Source organism: Hemicordylus capensis, chromosome 2 (genome assembly GCF_027244095.1).
Source record: "Hemicordylus capensis ecotype Gifberg chromosome 2, rHemCap1.1.pri, whole genome shotgun sequence".
Taxonomy (NCBI): Eukaryota; Metazoa; Chordata; class Lepidosauria; order Squamata; family Cordylidae; genus Hemicordylus; species Hemicordylus capensis.
This window is the reverse complement of record NC_069658.1, coordinates 187,385,907-187,405,694: the sequence shown is the minus strand read 5'-3', so window position 1 is coordinate 187,405,694 and position 19,788 is coordinate 187,385,907. Positions and strand designations below refer to the sequence as shown.

The 19,788-nt window shown below is 44.5% G+C and overlaps 1 long non-coding RNA gene across 7 annotated transcripts in view; it reads left to right on the top strand.

Annotated features, from left to right (window-relative positions):
* The window catches only part of LOC128343002 (uncharacterized), a 37,618-nt gene extending 22,975 nt beyond the window's left edge, over positions 1-14,643 (top strand). For 5 of the 7 annotated variants that reach the window (XR_008315295.1, XR_008315292.1, XR_008315294.1 and 2 more), the window contains one exon: positions 9,988-14,643. This is a non-coding gene — a long non-coding RNA (uncharacterized LOC128343002). The remainder of the gene's footprint in view (positions 1-9,987) is intronic. The other 2 variants (XR_008315297.1, XR_008315296.1) reach the window with 2 other exon arrangements.
* The last annotated feature ends 5,145 nt before the right edge of the window (positions 14,644-19,788 follow it).

The following is a 19,788-nucleotide window of genomic DNA, read 5'->3' as shown; positions in this document are numbered from 1 at the left end:
AGGTCTTACCACTGCCTCCTTAAGGCACGATGGCATCCTGCCCTCCCTTAACGAAGCATTAACGATCACCTCCAGCCATCTGCCTGTCCCCTCCCTGGCAGCTTTTATTAGCCATGAAGGGCAAGGGTCAAGAGCGCACGAAGTCGCCCGCACACTGCCCAGGATCTTGTCCACATCCTCAGGCCGCACCAACTGAAAAGAATCCAAAACAACGGGACCAGATGGTACCAGAGGCATGTCTGCCGGAACTGCCAAAACTCTGGAGTCCAGGTCAGCACGGATGCAAGCGACTTTATCTGCAAAGCGACAGGCAAACCGATCACAAAGAGCCGTAGATGACTCCTCCTATATGGTACAACCCAACTGTTATCAATTGTCCTGCTGTTTTCCATTGTGCTTTGGTCAGTGTTTCGTCTTTGTATTTGGGGTAGCCATTGCTGTTGGCAATAGTTTGCTGCTGGTATTGTTTTGGGAAATCCTTTGTGCATTTTTCATTTGTCATACATGGTGAATTCCGATTGTGTGTTCCGCATGGTCCATGAATCATATGTTTTGTTATGATTGCATATAATCGTGGAGTATTTTGTATGTCCGGGATTTCTGCGGATACAATTTTGTCTATCACTTCTTCGGATTTTGGTTTACTCTCATCTTTTAGAATGAGTAGTATGTGTGCATGTGGTAAACCCCTCTTTTGAAATTCTATGACGTACACAATGGCTTTGGGTGCCCCCAAAATATGTTTTTTACAGATGTCATCGATTAGTGCTTTCAGTTTTAGGTGAAAGACTCTTGCCACTAAATCTGGTCATGCATCCACAGTTTGTCCATGTTGCAGGTTATCAACAATTTCTTCCCATTTGGGGTTGCACGTCATGGTAATAAAGAGATCAGGTTTACCATATTTTCTTACAATCGCCATTGCGTCTTGATAATTTTGCAGCATGTTTCTGGGGCTACCTGCAAATGAGGAAGGCAAAATATAGGTTTTCCAGGAATCAGGCCTGCCCCATTGGCTTCATTATGTAAATGGTCCATTAATCCTGAGTATTTTTCTACTCGCAATTTTGGTTGATTTTGGTGGACATAATTGAGTCTGTTGACTTCTGTTTTGACATATGCGTCAACTATATATTGCTGTGTAAGGCGTCCAGCATTTAAGAAGGCGTTATAGACGTCTCTGATGGAAAGGCGGTAGCCATAGTATTGCATTTGGCTTACCCTCACTCTTGGTGCTCGTGACTGATTTGTTAAGTCTAATAAGGCTTGTGGTCTGTGTTGCAAAGGTATGTCAATTCCCCAGCTTTGTTCCCCATAGGGGAATAGCAATGGGTACACCATCGGTTCTAGATTGGGATCAAGGACACTGACTCTCTGTGTTCTTCTCTGGTCTGGATCGCCTGCACTTGGTTTGCAGTGTATTAGAAGATCTCTTTCAAGTGGTGGTTCTCTTTCAAGTGGTGGTTCAGAAAAATAAATGCAACCTCATTATGCTTTGGTGTGTTATACCGCCTTGCGTCATTTTTGCGATCTTGCATTATTGTCATGGACACTTCCGTAATAACATTGCCTGTTCTGTCGGCATCCTCTTGATACTCTTCTTCAACCTGGTGCAACATTTTGCAGGCTTCTGCAAATGGATTGTTTTCCGCCATAAGTGTGCTTAGTGTTTGCATAAGTTGAGGTTTTATTTTTGTGTTGGCTGAATTTTGCATTCTTTGTTCAGCAGCTTCAGTGGGATCTAGAATGTATAATTGTGCAAATTGTCTGTTTTGGCCCAGCTGTGGGTGCAGCATGCCTGCTCTGTGGCAAATTGAACCGTGTATCCGGAAACAGTATGGCCCATGGCCAGGTGGTGGAGCAATGTTTGCTCCCATGGAGGCAAATGCTAGGGCACTATTTATTGATCTGATATTTTTCATGAAATTCCTGCTGTGCTGATGCTGACCTGTCATAAGGTGCTGGATGAATGGATTTGTTTTTACTGGGGGAAGATTTACTTTTCCCTTTGAGCAGCAATGTGAAAATTTTCGATCCGTGGGTCTTTCTCTCTCAAAATGTTTTGCATTACAAAAGTCACATATTTGATCTAAATTTCCACATGTGTGTGGTTCGATGTCGTCCTCCTTCATATTTGCAATGTCATTTAGAATTGTTGTTGCGTGTATTGCTGCCCATAATTCTTGGGTTTGGACTCTTTTCCTATGGGCCAGTTGCTGTTGTCGTAATTGTCGTTTATCAGAAGCCTGCTCTCTTCTTCTGGCTCTCTCTTTTTCAGCGTGTTGCCTTCGCTGTAATTGTTGTTCCTCCGGAGTCTGGTTTGCTCTCCTATCTTAGCGTCTTTGTGCGTTTCTGTGATGTTCATTTTCCTTCTGTTCAATTGATCTATTTGCTCGTCTTTGTTTCTCTCTTACGGCCTTTTTCTTGTTCAACTGTACCTGGTGACCTGTTGTCTCTCCCTCTATATGCTGTTTGTCTATGTTTTGTCGTCTTTGTCTTCTGGGTTTGGTTTTTTTGTCCTCTTCATGTTTATTGGAGGCCATGTTTGTTTGTTTGCACTGGTTCATGTGTTTTGTGTTTTTTGCAAGTTCATGTGTCTTTTTCCTCAAGTTTTTCTGGTTGATGTCTTCTATCTGTTCTAAACTTCCACATGTGTGTGGTTCGATGTCGTCCTCTTTAATATTTGCATTGTCAGTTAGAAATGTTGTTGCGTGTATTGCTGCCCCTGATTCTTGGGTTTGGACTCTTTTCCTATGGGCCAGTTGGTGTCGTCGTAATTGTCGTTCATCAGAAGCCTGCTCTCTTTTTCTGGCTCTCTCTTTTTCAGCGTGTTGCTTTCGCTGTAATTGTTGTTCCTCCGGAGTCTGGTTTGCTCTCCTATCTTTGCGTCTTTGTGCGTTTCTGTGCTGTTCATTTTCCTTCTGCTCAGTTGTTCTTTTTGCTCGTCTTTTTCTCTCTCTTGTGGCCTTATTCTTGTTCAACTGTTCCCGGTGAGCTTTCATCTCTTCCTCTATATGCTGTTTGTCTATGTTTTGTTGTCTTTGTCTTCTGGGTTTGGCTTTTTTGTCCTCTTCCTGTTTTTTGGAGGCCATGTTTGGTTGTTTATGTGTCTTTTTTATTTGCAAGTTTATGTTTCTTTTCTTTCTAGTTTTTCTGGTAGTTGTTTTGTCAAGTCTATGTGTCTGGCTTATTTTTTCTTCTTTTTAGGCTGCTGGTATCAGCAGAAATATAGGGGTGGTCTGCCCTTCCAAATTCCCTCCTTTTTAAAGGCTGGGTCTGCTTTCCCTGAGCTTTCACTGCTCACCGAGATGAGGATCCAGGCCTGAGCAATGAAGTGAGAAGTAATTTCTATTTAAAGCTTTGGAGCGTCATGGCATGGCCTGCAAGGTAGAGGCACTGGTTTATGTGTCTTTTTTATTTGAAAGTTTATGTTTCTATTCTTTCTAATTTTTCTGGTAGATGTTTTATCAAGTATATGTCTCTGGCTCCCCCCCCCCTTCCTTTCAGGCTGCTGGAATCAGCAGAAATATAGGGGTGGTCTGCCCTTCCAAATTCCCTCCTCATTAAAGGCTGGGTCAGATTTTCCTGAGCTTTCACTGCCTACTGTGTTGAGGATCTAGGCTGGAGAGCTGAAGTGAGAAGTGTTTTCTATTGAAAGCTGTGGAGTGTCATGGCATGGCCTGCAAGGCAGAGGCACTGGTTTATGATTTTTTTTTGGTCAAGTTTGTTTCTTTTCTCTCAAGTTTCAAATATATGTGTTTGGCCTTGAAATTAGTCACCTCACGGTCAAACTACATTTTACATGGTAATGTGTTTTTTTTGTGGGGGGGGGGGTTGCTATTAAACTTTTCAGGTTTTTCTTTGCAACTTTTCTTTCAAGCTTATCTTTCAAATCACTTCATTTTAGTGATGAGCAAGCACTGCTCTAAACAGTGCTACTCCCTTCAAAGTGTATTTGCCTGTTTTGCTGGCCAGCAGTCGTGGTGGGGTAAGGAATGGGTGCTTTGGTCTTACTCCCCCACACGCGGTCCGGCTGGGCGAACCTAGGTGGCGACCCCTGAGCGTGTGCAGAGTGCCTCTCCCTCACCCTCACTAGCTCTGAAGTTGAGAGTGGAGAAGGGCTTCCTTCCCAGGTGGGTGGCTGGCTCCCCGCAGGGGATTTTGACTCCCGGCTTCTTCCCTGAATTGTCAAGGCGTTGTGGAAGCAAAATTCATGGATGGCTGCGGCTGTGTGCTTGTGGCACTGTTGCAGTCTCGCGGCGGTGACCGTCGGTCTGTTTGTTTGTGGCGCGCTTGCGCAAATTACAGACCTTGTTTTCCCGCCCTTGGCTGGTGGGGGGGGGCTTCTTCCTGCTCCAGTATCGGACGGCTGGGGGGGGCGGGGGGCGGCTGTGGCTGCTGCTTTTGTCTGTGCCTGTTTTTATTTTATTTTTAGTGTTGGCTCTCAGGCGGCTGGGCGGGTGGGGGGCGTCAGACTTGGCTGCTGCTTTTGTCTGCGGTTCTGTATGGTTTTTTGTGTTGTGCTTTGTGCTACTTTTTCTTTTGGGCTTCGGGTGGCTGGGGCCCGAAAATTGATGCCCATTGCTGTTGTTCGTGCCTGCGTCCGTCGTTGCTGTCTGGCCTGACATGGCGGCCTCTGTCCTCCTTGCGGCCAGGCCGGACCCGCCACCACCGTCTCTGCCCTCCCTGCGGCCGGGCCGGACCCGCCGCCGCCTCTGCCCTCCCCGCAGCCAGACCAGACCCACCACCGCCACCGCCACCTCTGCCCTCCCTGCGGCCGGGCCGGACCCGCCGCCGCCACCTCTGCCCTCCCCGCGGCCGGGCCAGAGCCGCCGCCGCCTCTGCCCTCCCTGCGGCCGGGCCGGACCCACCGCTGCCTCTGCCCTCCCTGCGGCCGGGCTGGAACCGCCGCCCTCCCTGCGGCCGGGCCGGAGCCGCTGCCGCCTCTGCCCTCTCCGCGGCCGGGCCGGACCCGCCGCCGCCTCTGCCCTCTCCGTGGCCGGGCCGGACCCGCCGCCGCCTCTGCCCTCTCCGCGGCCGGGCCGGACCCGCCGCCGCCTCTGCCCTCTCCGCGGCCGGGCCGGACCCGCCGCCTCTGCCCTCCCCGCGGCCGGGCCGGACCCGCCGCCACCTCTGCTCTCCCCGCGGCCGGGCCGGACCCGCCGCCGCCTCTGCCCTCTCCGCGGCCGGGCCGGACCCGCCGCCGCCTCTGCCCTCCCCGCGGCCGGGCCGGACCCGCCGCCTCTGCCCTCCCCGCGGCCGGGCCGGACCCGCCGCCACCTCTGCTCTCCCCACGGCCAGGCCGGACCCGCCACCGCCACCTCTGCTCTCCCCGCTGCCGGGCCGGACCCGCCGCCGCTGCCGCCTCTGGCCTTCCCGCGGCCAGGCCGACCAACCGGCCAACATGGTGGCCGGCGCCGGCGGCCGTATCCCCCTCGGCTCTTCTGCGCACATGCACCACGCATGCCCAGAACAGCCGAGGGAGACAGGGACACAGACACCAGAGACACAGACACACACGCCAGGGATCTTATTATATAGGATTTGTTTATTTGTTTGTGACTTTTCTCCTGATTTGGGTTAGTCCATTGTGAATCTTGAATGAATGAATACTTGATTATGGTCTTTGATACAACAACACAAGAATAGCACAAAACATAGTATAAGTAGTACAAATACATAGTGTCAGAATCTCCATAGTACTACTAACTGTAACTCAACCAGCTTAGACCTGATCTTACATGCAGACGCACAGAATCTGGCCACAAACAACGTTATGGGTGCATAGAATGAACTGCGCAGGCGCGCCTCACAGTTGGGAAGCGACGCCGGGCCAGACGGCAGGCCTCGGCGTCGCTCTGCACTCGGCGATCCGCTGCCACCCGCCACCACCGCACTCACTCCCGCCGCCGCCGTCCGCCACCGCCACGCGATCTGCCGCCACCGCCGCGCTCACTCCCACGCCACCACAAGCCATGGGGCACGCGATCCGCCACTGCCCGCCACCGCTGCGCGATCCGCCGCCGCCCGCCGCCGCCGCCGCCGCGCTCACTCCGGCCAGGGCGCAGGTATGTGGGGGTGGGGCGCAATTTCAGGGGCAGAGCTTGCCCTGGGTGCCATTTTCCACAGTTACGCCTCTGGGTACATTGATCAATATGAGTAAAGAGTCTTGCAAGTACAGGGGCCCACCGTTTGATAATCTATTTTAACAGTTCAGGAGGGATCTGATCCAAACCTGGGGTCTTAGCCAATTTGAGCTGGGTCACTAAACTAGTGATCTCCTTGATGGAAACTGGAGGCCAGATCAGTATAGATTCCGGAAGAGACAATAAGGGCATTTCATCAGAGACAGATGCCCCATACAAAGCCCTAAAGTGGATTACCCACACATCCACAGGGATGTGACAACCCAACCCAGGGCCCCTACCCAAGGAACATGCAGATACCAAAAGGTGGTTGTGTCACTAGTCCTAGAGGTGACCCATAATCACTCTCAGGTTTCCCTAAGTGTAGTTCTCTCTTTTTCTTTTATTAATGTTTTGTATTGTGATTTCTGATCAAGTTCTGTAATGAGGCCCTTGTTGGCCCTATAAAGTTTAAAGTTGGCAACTAAGGCCTTCTTTGCGTTAAGACAATCTTGATTAAATCACCTACTGGTACCACATCTATGTCAGCTAGGTCCATTCTTAACACATTGGGCAAGGGACTGTTGAATCGACTGAATAAGGGTCTGAAACCCTTAGGTCAAATACCCTGTCACTAGTGCAGCAGTGATATAGGAAGATGCTGAAAGGCATAATCTCATACTGCACGGGAGGAGGCAATGGTAAACCCCTCCTGTACTCTACCAAAGAAAACCACATGGCTCTGTGGTCGCCAAGAATCGACACCAACTCGACGGCACATTTTACCTTTAGTGTGCTCAGTTAGCAGAGCAGCCTGACATTGTAATAAATTATCTGAGAGCAACAGCTCCCTAAATTGTTATTTAGCTGGGTAGACCATTTCACTCTAGTAAACTTATCGCTATCTCTGAGGGCAATCTGATGTATCTGTTCAAGATATAATCCCTCTACAAAGGTTTCAGGGAAAGGACTAATGGAAGATGGTCACTATCTATTCAACTGTCTATCTTAAATTGCCCTTATCCCAGCCCACCAAGTAAATTCCCCCTCTCTCCCCCTCTCTGCCCCATTCATCATAAAGAGATTCAAATAATTTATTAGGTTGGCCAAACAATGGCCTGCAAGATGACTAACCTGATCTTTGGACTGGCATGTTTGGCAGGGTGGAGGGGGAGTCCCTTTCTGGAGGGTATCTCTGATAAGTTGAGTAACTTCATTTGGGTCGAGTCTAGCATTAAAATAACCAGCTATGATGATATAAGAATTTGGTACATCATAAGAAGTTTATGAATAGAAGCTTCAAAATCTATCCATATAGCTCTAATTCCAGAGTATAGTTTCTGAGGAGGGAAATAAACATTAATGATCAATGTTACAACCAGTGAGCTTAATATCAATTATTCTTCCTTTTAAAAAGGAAGAATAAGATCAAGTTCTAACACCTCCCCCGCAGTTTTGTAGAGATAAGCAAACCAGGGGCGTACCAAGGTTGGAGTGGGCCCAAAGATGAGATTTGAAAAATGGGTCTCTTGCTGCCTTCCTCTCCTTCTCTTGGCCCCATGTCTCTGCTGCAGAAGAACATTAAGGACATGTGTAATATCGTGTATCAGATTAACAGAGGACAGCTGTTTTCTTGCCTTGGCATCCAGCAGTTGTGGTGACAAACGCAGATTGTTGTTGTTTTTTGGACCCATATCCTAGCTGTGCCTAGATCCCAATAGATAAAGAAGGAGGCAACGGCCATCAATCTCAGCCAAAACAGACAACTCATGTCACAACCAAAATCAGGGAGTAAAAACAATGAAGTTTAAAACCAGACTAGTTAAAGATAAAACATTAAATCAGCTGCTACACTCCAACACATGGCTGGAGCTGCTGCCATGGTCACCATCTTGCCCCACCTCTCCATTGTGAACCTTTCCATGTGAACCATAGTCACCATGGTTGTGGAAACTGTTCTGAATGAAGCAATGGTGTTAAATTAAAGAAATGTACTAATCTGGTGGATTCTAGGGAGCACGAGATATGTGATTTTTTCATGTGCAATGCCAAAGGGGTGATATATGTTTTAAAGTGTCCATGCCCCCTATTGTATGTTGGAAAGACAACTCAATTAATTCAAGTTTGAATTTCAGAACATAAAAGTTGAATTTGGAGGGGGAGATTGCAAGCTCCTTTGGTAAAACATTTCCTGCAATGAGCCATAAATCAGAAGATCGAAAGCATTGGTGCCTAGAAAAAGTCAGTGGTACTGAAGAGACAACAGAGAGATTTATTTTACAATGTGAACCATTCTAGATCCACACTTTACAGACAAACATGCCTTTAGGACTTAATTAGGAGGTCTTTGAGATAAATGCTCGTATTAACTCCCTTCACTTCCTGCTTTCACTAAAAAATATTGATGTGTTTAGAAAACCAAAGAAACTCCATGTTTGCCCAGAACACCTCATTCTAACTTAAAGTAACCCCAGCTCAGCTCAGGGACATCACGGCCTCTCATGATCAACGTCATTATCTCTCTCCACTAAATTGTATCTAAGAAACTTGGCTCTCACAAGATTCTCACTGTTCTTTGCTGACAGTTAAGAAAACAGGATGTAACCAAATAAGGAGTGATCACCAGATGAACAATGAATCATTCTCATGCGTACTAGATACTTAGTCCACCATTTTATTGCCACGTATACTATGTCTAGGGTGTCAGCATCCATTTTGTTGATTGTATAAAAGAAGAACCTCAGCTGTAACCAATTCGTATTCAATGTAGAGCCATTAGCCGTTGAATACCTTGCAACTGCAGTGCAATAAAAGCCTCTAAAGAGATTCCCACTGAGTCTGTTTGATTGGCTAAAGGTGGACCCAGGGACGAACCGAAGTCTCATCAATTTGGTGCCGTGACTCGGATGTGACTTCTGGGTGGACAGTCTGACCCGTCACGGGACAACGAAATCCAGCACGCCCCACAGCGTTTTGTCTGTGGAGGATTTTCTTAGGCCCGAGACGTGCCAGTCGTTACAAACACGCCACATCTGGGAATCGAGGCAAGAGTGAGTGAAAGTGTGAACGAAGTGAGTGAGTGAGAGAGTGAAATCCAGAGACGTCTTTTGGTGAGTACCTAGTCCGCGCAGGGGCGAGGGGAAATTACAGCCCATGTAGGGGCAGCCCATGAAGGGGCAAACCTAAGTCCGTGCAGGGACGAAATACAGCCTGTGTAGGGGCAGTCCGTGAAGGGACAAACTAGGAAGTCCGTGCAGGGACGAAAAGGGGGGGGGCTATGGGGAGTAGAAATAGCAAGTACACGAAATCTGAACAGACTTCATGTACACCTTTAGAATGCGTGTTGAAAAATTGGATGATTCTCACGGGAGGGGGAGGCGCCCTCAGAATGAAAGTTTTAAAATGCCTCTGTATGGAAGTTTGGCCATATCATGAGCTCAATAACATCCTTTTGCAATTGCTTTTATTTTATACACATACCGGTAAATTTTAATAAAACCAATATGTGCAGGCCCACCAAAGAAACCCCCACCATATGTATTACCATCATGCTCCAAGCAGCTTCTCCTTTCCAACATGCTATGGAGAACAAGGGAACTCTTAGTCTGTGAAGAGGGGGGGGGGTCTGAAGAAAGTATTAAAGAAGAAAGAATGATTGTCTTTTGCTAAAATCATGTTGTCTCTGTGATCTGTTTCCAAGCTCAAACAGCTGCTAGCTGCTTTTGTGTTGCGAGCAGTCTAAATTCTTGCTGCTGCTGTCCCGTTGTAACCAAGCCAAAAGATAACACTGTTCTTGCTGCAAAAAGTTTCTCCGAACAAAAGGCTGCTTTTGTTCTCTTTTTCTTTTTCTCTCTCTCTTCAGCTGCTTGCAGTTGGAAAAGAGGAAAGAAAATGGAGTTTGAAGGAATGCACATGTTGAAGTTCTGTGCAGGGAATTGCAGAGAAAAGACTAGAAGGAGACGTGAAAGGATTTTGGTTGGAAGTTGTTAACAAAGAAACAAAAATTGATTGAGAAGCACCAGTAAGTCGTACGTTGTGGAAAGGTAATATGGAATTACAGATTGTTTCATAGATGACTGTGATAAGTTTGTTCTGTTTAAGCTACTTTCTTAACTGAGTTTATGGCTAATATATTGAAAATGTTATAAAATTCTTTGTGACTCATATGAAGTTTTCTTTGTTTAGTCCTTTGTTCTGTGAAATACACAAGACGTGTGTGTGTGTGTGTGTGTGTGTGTGTGTGTGTAGGTTTCTGAGTGGGAGTCCAAAGCTTTGGTTCTGTGTAGGAATTCAACCCCCCATCCATCTTATAACTCATCTCTGTGAAGATGAGGTTTCTGTTGTATTTGTGAATGTATTTATTCTAGTGACATGTCTCTTTTTCTGTAAACTGTTCCAGACCAAACTTGCTCTGACATTGAATTCCAAAATTAGCAGTTATTATATTAATTGAACATAAAATTGGTCAAGGCCTGAGCAACAGGGGGAACTTACAGTCCCAGCTGGCCAACTGGGGTGCTCAATCTTCCCACCTCTGCAAAAGTGCTGCTTATGGCTGGCTAAATGCATTAGACATAAGAGCAAGCTCTATTTCATTCATTCTTATATCAAGTTGATTGTGATATTTCTGCCACTACTGAGTGTCATGAGCCTTTATATGTTATATTTACTGACATGGTTTATCTTACCTATTTTCTGTGAGCTCAAAACCTTTCTCTAAACCGGAAGTTTCCCTTCCAAATTCTTTCTCACAAATGAAAGCTGATCTCTGATGAACAATGACAGCTCCGCCCATTTCCAGATGGGAGGGGGAAGGAGGTTCTCTGTAAAGCAGTTTGTGTTCCAGCCAGTTAATTGTGAGTGAGAAGGAAAAATGGATTTTAAGATAAATTAGTCTAATTGTATTACTGTCATGTTTTTGTAAAATCTATGCAATATTTCTGCTAACTGATTTGATGTAAACTGAGAGCTAATAATCAAATGGTCTAAGGTTTAAATTTTAAATTTGTCTTATCCAGTAGCCCTGCTTTGCCTTCACAGTAGCTGAATCTTAAAATTCCAGATCCCAGACATGAGATTTGATGAAAGGAATTTTGTTTTGCTACTCCTGCAAGTGGAAGGGAGTTCCAAAGTACCAATTTGCATTTTACCTAGAAGACTTCCCAGTTTGAAAGGATCAAGCTTTGTGTGTTACTGTGAAACCCATACCCTGTTTTCACAGCTCCTGATGAGAGACTTGACTTTATTACCACAGGTTTCACCCCCCTGCAAGATTATGGACAATTTTTCTGATAACACCTTTTGCTAAAGAGGTCTGTAAAAAGGGACACTTTGATTTGCTTCATGAGACATTAGGCCTCGTCCAGAAGTCTCAATCCTATTTCAACAAGGTATAGTATTTTGCCTGGGGGCATGGACTGTTTCTTTCTTATATAGGTTTTTCCCAGAAGATGTCAAACCCCAAACCCTTACTCATTGGTCATTTGCTAAGTTATGAGGCTAAAGATGGAGAGCTGGAACACCACAACTATCTACATGTGACCTAGATGAAGATCCCAAAGCCAGATGTTACTGACGAATCACCCCTTTATGGAGAAGGAAGTCAGTTATACTGGATGGAGATTGATTGCCCTGACAAAGGCCTGTAAGTATAATTGTCAGCCAACGTGGTGCAGTGGTTAGAGTGCTGGAGTAGGACCGGGGAAACCCGAGTCCAAACCCTCATTCAGCCATGACACTTGCTGGGTGACACAGAGCCTGCCACTCAAATGATTTGGCCTGCCTCACAGGGTTGTTGTAAGGAGGAAGAACAGGATACAGAAGAGAATGTGAGATGCCACATGGAAACAGGACTTTGTTACACCCAAAGGGCCTTGGTGAAGTTCAAGCGCTGAAGTTTTATGTTGCAGCCTCACAAGTGATAAGACTATGTTTGACCTGAAAGGCTTTAATGCCTCCTCAACACCCCAAACTCACAAGGGGGGTGAAAAATGTTAATGCCTTTTTCTTTTTTACTTTATTGCTTTGCTTTTGCCCAGGATTGCCATTTTGTTCTCGTGATCAGAAACCAGCCTACAACACAAACCACCAAGCCCTAAATGAGGACATCATCCCCTGTTCTGGTCTTCGGGAGAAGAGGGGCCCAGGGCAAGCAGGGAAACAAAAACATAAATTGAGAGAAAAAAATTGCCAAAAGTCCAAATTGAAAATAGCCTCAGGTTTTATCCATCCTTTGTATTATTTGCCTTGAAAACTTGACTTTTCCTTTTGTGCTGATGGTTGGCACCCAGAGACTTAGTCTCAGGACGCTGTCCCTACATGGTGGGGGGGAGGGAATTGGCAACTCACTTGCCTGTCTTTCTCTCAAGTAAACAGGTTTGCAACCAACAGTGCCTTGAATTGTCTTTCCAAGAAGGATTGATCCTCCCCAGATCGAAGGAATACCTAGATCCGTCGCCAGAACGTGATCCCAAGGGAGTCTCCAGAGGACATCAACACTGACCCAGGAAAACTAACCATCAGCAGCAGCAGCTACCAGAGGGCAGTCCCTATCTGCATTTCCAATCCAACCCAATGGTGACAGAACGTCCATCTGCTACCCTATCCTGTGTTTGAAGAAGAGGGCTTAATGCAAAGTTCATCTTCCTGCTCCTAAGTGCTATAGGAGAGGGATAGACGACAAATGCCTGAAGACTGCCTGATAACAAACAGGCAAGCCAATTTGTTCACTTTTCTCTGGAGCCATACATGCAACAACCATCCTACCTGGGTAAGATACCTTGCCAAAGACACTATTTCAAATTCTGCCAAAGACACTATTTCAGATTGCCCACAAGGGGGGGAGTCAAGGCTCCCAAACACATGAACATTCGAGCTTGTCTATGGACACTAGCCAAACAAGCCAAAACAACACGGATCAGAGAACATCCAGGATAGCCAAAATCCTGCAATGTTATACAAGAGCATTTGGTTCTCAATTGAAGGACTACAATATTTTTTCTTACCAAGGACTTAGTTTTTGTTTTTATTCTAAAGCTCTCCATGGCTTCCTTTTTGGCCATGACAGACTCTAGAGGACACTAAGGGGGGGTGGGAGTTGATGATTTACACCACTTTCTTATATTACTTTCTTGTAGTGACTATGTGCTATCATTATGTTGAAAACCCTGCTATCTCCTGTGCTGTAAGGACATGGACCTCACATGCTTGTTTCACTGACATATTGTGCCAATCATCTCATTGTTTCACCCAGAGCATTTACCTGCAAGTCTACACCTATCCCCAAGTTATTGGTCCCTTTTGCACTCTGAAGACATTAAGCTAGCCCAAGCTTTACCTGCTAATTTTATAGACACCTGTATTTAATCAATGTGATTGTACATGACTTGTCATTACTATCGCTTTCCACAAGCTGATAATCCATTAATCACCAGAAGCACCTGGTTCCACAATGTTATTGATACTTTATTTGGGATAAAGATGGGTTAAAACAATGTTGCTTGTTATAAGTTGTATGATCTTTATATGTACACCTTGCTGTTCTGTGTAAAACTTTTTATCTATATCAAATCATGCCAGATATGGGTGCTTAAGGATATGTGTGTGATTTATAGAATTATACTAATTATGTTTGTAGCTCTAGGATGTTGTATGCAATGTATCTAGTTTTATTGCCATATGTACAGCCCACTCAGCACCTACTATTTCTGTAAAATCTATGCTTAATGTATGACAAATGCTTAAGGCATCTCAAAACCACATATGTCCCAAATCCTTTAGCCACACAAAACACAGAACTATATTTCCAAGACTAGGAGTTTATGTGTTAGAAAGAGCTATTATTAATATTTCCAAACAGTTAGAACTTTCATTTAACTAATATGGAGAGCCTATTGATTTATGGGCAAAGAAGATAATTCTAGTTACAGTATGTATTTTTCTTTTATTGATAATCACATGTTGCTGCTTATAATGCATTCTAGCTTTAATCCAAATGTTTATTAAAACCTTTAGACGCCGCCACAGTATAGGGCCCAAATATACATCTGTACCCTTACAAGCCTTGATGATGATCCAATTTTTCAGGCGGGAATTGATGTGTTTAGAAAACCAAAGAAACTCCATGTTTGCCCAGAATACCTCATTCTAACTTAAAGTAACCCCAGCCCAGCTCAGGGACATCACGGCCTCTCATGATCAATGTTGTTATCTCTCTCCACTAAATTGTATCTAAGAAACTTGGTTCTCACAAGATTCTCACTGTTCTTTGCTGACAGTTAAGAAAACAGGATGTAACCAAATAAGGAGTGATCACCAGATGAACAATGAATCATTCGCATGCGTACTAGATACTTAGTCCACCATTTTATTGCCACGTATACTATGTCTAGGGTGTCAGCATCCATTTTGTTGATTGTATAAAAGAAGAACCTCAGCTGTAACCAATTCATATTCAATGTAGAGCCATTAGCCGTTGAATACCTTGCAACTGCAGTGCAATAAAAGCCTCTAAAGAGATTCCCACTGAGTCTGTTTGATTGGCTAAAGGCGGACCCAGGGACGAACCGAATTCACATCAATATGATTTTAGGTTTTTATTGTACACTCTTTTTTTAAAAAATGAGATTTTAACCATTTCCATGTGATTTTCTCCGCTTCAAATTATCAATATGACTTTGACTTCATGTCTCTTATTCTAAGGCAGATAATATTACGGTGGTCATTGTATTAAACAAATAATGTTTCTGCTTTATGGAAACTGTATATAAGTATCTGCAGAATCAGGACTGTATCCTTACCTTACTTTGCATTTTAGAACAAGTCTTTTTAATAAGATTCAGCTGAAGAATCAGCATTTAAATCTTTGTTGTTAGCAACTGTCCACTTCTGTGGAGAGCAGCACACTGAGAACTGTGTAAGTATTGCAAGCAAAATATTCCGTTCCAGTAAAAACCTGAGGACAGATACTTACCAGTTCAGATTCTCTCTTATTCTTTGACTTATTTGCTTTTTGCAATTATAATTGTTAATCTTTAGTTATTTGTCATTTCTAGCATACTATTGTATATAGAGTTTGGCTAGTAATTGCCATCTTTATGCAAAGGGAATAGAATTGTCTTGTCACTGCCACCTAGGAAAATCTACAACCGGCTGAAATTCATTTGGCTTGGATAAAGTGTAAGTAAGTAAAACTTTATTTCGGTCCTAGACCAGCAATACAACAATATAAAACCAATAAGAATATAATAATAATAATAATATCATATAAAATTAAACTACATTTATATGCATTTGGCATATAATATAACAATATACTTGGCACATGAACGGGATACAATTGAACAAGTTAAATCCTATAAATACTTAGGCGTTGTATTCCATTCATCTGGCTCCTGTATTGCGCACCAAAAACATATTATTCAGAGTGCCCAATTATCAATGAAGCTAATTAAATCATTTCATTTTTCACAGGGAGCTTCATACATCCCTGTTGCAATAAAACTACTATTGGTCAAAGTGTATCCTCAGATTTTGTATGGTGCACAATTGGGCCCATTTAGTAATTTTGCTCTGCTAGAAACACTTCAAACTGAGTTCATAAGAACGATATTACAACTATATCTTATTATTATTATTATTTTCTTATTTGTTTTATATTGTTGTATTGCTGGTCTACGGCCGAAATAAAGTTTTACTTACTTACTCGAGCAGCCAAGAGAGGACCTGCAGAAGAGATTCTCCTGGGCCGAGTCCCAGGAGGTGGTAACGGTAAAGTGTCATCGAGTCGGTGTCGACTGTGGTGACCTTAGAGGCCTGTGGTTGTCTTTGGTAGAATAAAGGAGGGGTTTACCATTGCCATCTCTTGCGCAGTATGAGATGGTGCTTTTCAGCATCTTCCTATATCGCTGCTGCCCGATATACAGTATTGTGTTTCCCGTAGTCTGGGAAACATACTAGCAGGGATTCGAACCGACAACCTCTGGCTTGCTAGTCAAGTCATTTCCCCACTGCATCAGATGCAAATTACCTATATTTTACACATTTAAGTGCTCATGCAACAGTGAAAAGCAAAGTAAATACCTCTACATCACCAAGTATCACCAATTTATTCTTATTACTAGATGTCAGTCAAGTGATTTCTTTTTGGCTGCATTCGTTTTGGTCTGTCTGTTCCACCCTCATACTGACTTCACCAAGCTACTGTGGGTTGTTGTTGTTTTTTAAACTTTGAGTTTCTGTCCCAGAGTGGATAGATAGTGGCAGCAGATTTGGTTAAGAAAGATATGGGGGTGGGTGCTGAGAGGAAGATTGGTGGAGGGTTAGGTTTGGAGCCTGGTGGAAGGAGCCCACACTTCTCGTGCCACATCTGGTAGGAGTCTTTCCCAGCCCTACCTGGCAATGTCCAGGTAGGGCTGGGATGAACCCAGGACTCTTTGCATGCAAGCAGCCACATCCCCAAAGGCAGCATACATGAGTCTCCCATCCAGGCACGGACCACACCAAGACCTGCTTAGCTTCAGCAAGGTAGCTGTATCATGTGCCTATAGAATGTGCTCTGGGACCCATACTGAACCATTAATCCAGGGGCTCTCTAACCTGGGTCCCCGAAGGTTGACAAACTACAACTCCCATCACCCCCAGCCACAATGACCTTTGGTGATTGGGAGTTGTAGTCCATCAATATCTGGGGACCCAAGTTTGAGAATCACTGGATGAACCCAATGCTACAGCTGGGAAAGAGGAGGGAGTCTGAAGATGCCTGAGAGGCCACCTTGGAAATACAAAGAGGAAATGAGCTCAGACTGGGGATTCCCTAATTTGTAGCTCCTGATCTGATCCAGTCCTCTCCACCAGCAACCTGGAGAGCCAGGCAGGGGCGTATCTAGGGGTAGGGCAGGCAGGGCATGTGCCCTGGGCACCACTTGAAGGGGGGCGCCATTTTGTTTAAAAAAAATGGCTGCCAAAAACAAAATGGCCACCGTGCATGCTCAAATGTGAGGCTCTAGGTCATGCCAGGCTTTGCAGAGGCCATTTGAGCATGCACGGTGGCCATTTTGTTTTCAGTGGCCTTTTTTTTTTAAAAAAAAGATTATTTTTAAAAACGGCCACTGCACATGCTCAAATAGTCCCTGCGAGGCCCTAGAGGCCAGCGGGGTGAGGGGGAATCTTTGCAAAAAAAAACCCCAGCCTTTAGGAAGCCCCCCAAAGGGGCTACGGGTAAAAATAATAATAATAATAATAATATAAGACACTGTACACATATTCAGTTTGGCACTATGTACAGAGAATCAGGGCTTGTGAATACTGAGCTGACGCTTAAGAGCTACCTGTAGGATTGTATTCATTTGCTCTTACTTTGCTTCTTGTGATAAGTGAGTTAAATGTGATGTCTTGCTAATATGGCTATTAATGGTGAGTTTGTCTTTGAATCAGTGTGAAACCCTTAATATTAAGGCCCACTGGGAGTTTCTTGCTCTCTTTCTCTCATTTTAACTGTCTTTCTGAAAGACTAGAATATATTCCAAGCAGTGACACAGTTTACTCTGCATATCCTTTAATTATTTTCAGAGTATCTTGGAAAAGTCAAATTCTCCACTGATTTTTAAAACTTATGTAATGGTGATGCTACAATACATAGTAGAGAATTAGACAGGCACTTCTGTTTAGTTTTCCAAGTACATCTCCACATAGTATTTGGGTATTTCATGAGCCCCCACATACTGAAATTTGTAGTTTTCCAGCATTTTTTGGTCTGGCTGCGTCCACTGCTAAATAGTTTTTGAAATATTAAAAGATTAATGAGCCTGACTTGTATTTTTGAGCTGATATTATGGTAAAGTTATCTGAAAGATGGGTGTCAGATGCTTGGACAGGGGGCGCAATTTCAGTGTTTGCCCTAGGCGCTATTTTCCCTAGATACGCCTCTGGAGCCAGGAAATGCACCCCTGCAGGGAGACCGCAGTCCCCTGCAACCTGACCCCTGCAACCAGTAGGCCAGACTGCTTGAGTCAGCAGCCAGGGCCAGGGAGGGGCGGGTGCAGAGGGGAGTTGGTGTTCTTACTGTTTTCTGAATCTCACTTTGTCCCATGGTTCAGTTCTATTATAAAGTTTTGAGTGTTTTTTAATGTAAAAAAGTGATATAAACTTTTAATCTATAAACACATTAGAAACAGAACCAATAAATAAAACCACGGAGACCCGAGTTAAAATCTCTGTTCAGCCATGACACTCACTGGGTGACTCTGGGCCAGTGACTTCTCTCTCAGCTTAACCTACCTCACAGGGTTGTTGTGAGGAGAAATATAGACCATGTACATCACAGGTGGTCTCACCACATTTTGTCTCAGTAAATCTCTGTAGCATCTGTTGTTCTTTATTCATACCAACTAGGTGATCTGGCACTTGAAATATACCAAATGACAGAATGAGAATGCCTGGGGAACAGATCCCCATCCTCAGTGTTTGGGAGGATTGCTAAAGAGCAGTCCCCAACTGCTGGCCTTTTCTCTTTTAGGCATCCCAAGGGGTGGCCTCTGCATCAATTTCAGCTGCTGTAAATCCTTCTGGGTGGGTGGACGCACGCTCTATTGTGGAAGGCAGAGAAACCATCTAACAAATCCTTCAAAATTTCTCCTTGTAAAGAAACTTACAATCTTGAGAGAATTTCAGTTTCTCCTTAGGGGAACACTGAAAACCCTGATATACGGAGACAATTTGCACATTGCAAAGTCAGCAGTTCACAGTTCCTTGTTCTCCACACTGCTGAAGGGAGAATGTGGATGTGAGACTTCCCTGGAAAAAAGGAGGGATTAGACAGAGTTCTGAAAACTGGGTCCCCAGATGTTGTTGGACTACACCTCCCAACACCCCCAGCCACAATGGCCAAAGTTCCCAAGTTTGGGAAGCCCTGAGTTAAGATGTTCATAGCTGGCCCACCAACATGTTCGCCATCCCTGTCCTGGGTACAGCAGGCCTCTAGCCCAGTCCTGTTCAGGATACGGCTGGCTCTTGAAGGACAAGAAGAGAGGAGGCCCTTAGGTGCCTTACAGAATTCTTTTACTGTGCCCAACATGTTTTGGATAAAGATGACCCTTTAATCCATTTAAAACTAGCTAAACCAAGAAACCTCTCACTGCAATTCTACTGTGAGCAAATCCACTGGTTTGATCAAATCAAATCAAATGTATTATTACGGTCCATGACCAAAAAACCAAACAAACAGGGAATAAAAACAATATAGTACAATAAAAATATATATCAAAATAATAAATTACATAAAACTGAGTTACAAGGATGGTAAGGTCATACACAGCTAAGCGTATCTCGTCTCATTTTACATGCTGCAGCACAGAATCTTGCAGTCCTCTCTGTAACCTCTGTGTGGCAATCCATTAAAAAATAAGAAACATAATAATCATCAGAATAACCCGGTTTGTCTTTTAAAAGAGGTTCTATCCATATAGGGCAAATAGTCCTATAAAAGGCACAGTGTAAAAGGACAGGTGCTACCGATTCAGCAACTCCAGCGCCACAAAGGCATAACTGATTCCTTAAGGGAATTCACTTAAACCTCCCTCCTAACACCGCAGAAGGTAACATGATAAAGCGTGCCTGTGAGAAAGCTCTTCTATGACTTAAAGTGGTCAGGCATATCAAATATCCT